This window comes from Anopheles moucheti (genome assembly GCF_943734755.1).
Source record: "Anopheles moucheti chromosome X unlocalized genomic scaffold, idAnoMoucSN_F20_07 X_unloc_10, whole genome shotgun sequence".
Taxonomy (NCBI): domain Eukaryota; kingdom Metazoa; phylum Arthropoda; class Insecta; order Diptera; family Culicidae; genus Anopheles; species Anopheles moucheti.
The window spans coordinates 355,534-357,500 of record NW_026453516.1 but is presented as its reverse complement, the minus strand read 5'-3'; positions in this window follow the sequence as shown (position 1 = coordinate 357,500).

The window sequence follows — 1,967 nt, the reverse complement described above, 5'->3', positions numbered from 1 at the left end:
TGTATCACATCACATCACACTCTAAACCATTTCACATAGGTCCGCGCGATTGCTCACGGGACCCTATTCTCGCTAGGAGGTTCGGTTCGATTCCTGTACACTACAACGAGCTTTTCCAATTCTTGTGTCCGACTGGCGAACGTTCTGTTGCGTTATAAACTTCGCGGTACTTGCCACCGGGTATGGTGTCCGTACAACCTTCTGAGAAATAGCCGGCGCGATCGACGGGATTAACCGACAATGCAGCGCTGGCTCTTGATCGGGCAATTTACGGGCTTTATCGGGCAATTTACGGGCTTGATGGTGCGACTTACGGGCCTGATAGTGCGACTAACGGGCTTGATAGGGCAATTTACGGGCTTTTTGGTGCGAATTACGGGCTTTTTGGTGCGACTTATGGGCTTGATAGGGCAATTTACGGGCTTTTTGGTGCGACTTATGGGCTTGATAGGGTAATTTACGGGCTTGTTGGTGCGACTTATGGGCCTGATAGTGCGACTAACGGGCTTGATAGGGCAATTTACGGGCTTTTTGGTGCGACTTACGGGCCTGATAGTGCGACTTATGGGCCTGATAGTGCGACTAACGGGCTTTGATAGTGCGACCAACGGGCTTGATAGTGCGACCTATGGGCTTGATAGTGCGACTAACGGGCTTGATAGTGCGACTTATGGGCTTGATAGTGCGACTTATGGGCTTGATAGTGCGACTTACGGGCTTGCTTTCCCATGTTTTTCGCATCGAGCTTCGGTTCGTTTCGAATAATTTTGTCCATGTTTTTCGTTTGCTACGAGAGGTTCGGTTCGTTTTCAGTTATCCCTGTGTTCATGGTTTTCGTGAGCTTCGATAGGTTTGGTCCGTGTTTTTGAGTACTCTTGTCCATGATTTTCGTGTGCTTCTTGAGGTTTGGTCCGATTTTCAGTACTCTTGTCCATGCTTTCACATGCTCTGATAGGTAGGTTCGTTCTCAGTTATCCCTGTGTTCATGGTTTTCGTGAGCTTCGATAGGTTTGGTCCGTGTTTTTGAGTACTCTTGTCCATGATTTTCGTGTGCTTCTTGAGGTTTGGTCCGATTTTCAGTACTCTTGTCCATGCTTTCACATGCTCTGATAGGTAGGTTCGTTCTCAGTTATCCCTGTGTTTATGGTTTTCGTGTGCTTCGAGAGGTTTGGTCCGTGTTTTTGAGTACTCTTGTCCATGATTTTCGTGTGCTTCTAGAGGTTTGGTCCGATTTTCAGTACTCTTGTCCATGCTTTCACATGCTCTGATAGGTAGGTTCGTTCTCAGTTATCCCTGTGTTCATGGTTTTCGTGTGCTTCCATAGGTTTGGTCCGTGTTTTTGAGTACTCTTGTCCATGATTTTCGTGTGCTTCTAGAGGTTTGGTCCGATTTTCAGTACTCTTGTCCATGCTTTCACATGCTCTGATAGGTAGGTTCGTTCTCAGTTATCCCTGTGTTCATGGTTTTCGTTTGCTTCGATTCGTTCACTCTATTACTCTTGTCTTTGGTTTTCGTTTGCTTCGATTCGTTCACTCCATTACTCTTGTCTGTGGTTTTTCGTTTGCTTCGATTCGTTCAGTCCATTACTCTTGTATGTGATTTTCGTTTGCTTCGATTCGTTCAGTCCATTACTCTTGTATGTGGTTTTCGTTTGCTTCGAGTCGTTCAGTCCATTACCCTTGTCTATGATTTTCGTTTGCTTCGAGTCGTTCAGTCCAATACTTACCCTTGTCTATGATTTTCGCTCTAAGCCCAGTCGCCCTGCGCTCTGGAAATCACATTCCAACTCTATCACCGATAGCGCTCACACCTTGGAAACCACATTTCACCCAGGGGACCTTAGGGTGGATTTTGAGCCTTTCGGGATTGCGAAACCATCATTTAACACTCTAAACTTAATTTCCGCAATCCCAGACGCACTTTCCATATGGTCTCCAAAAATGCGTGTGAGCTGACCTGGTCCCTTA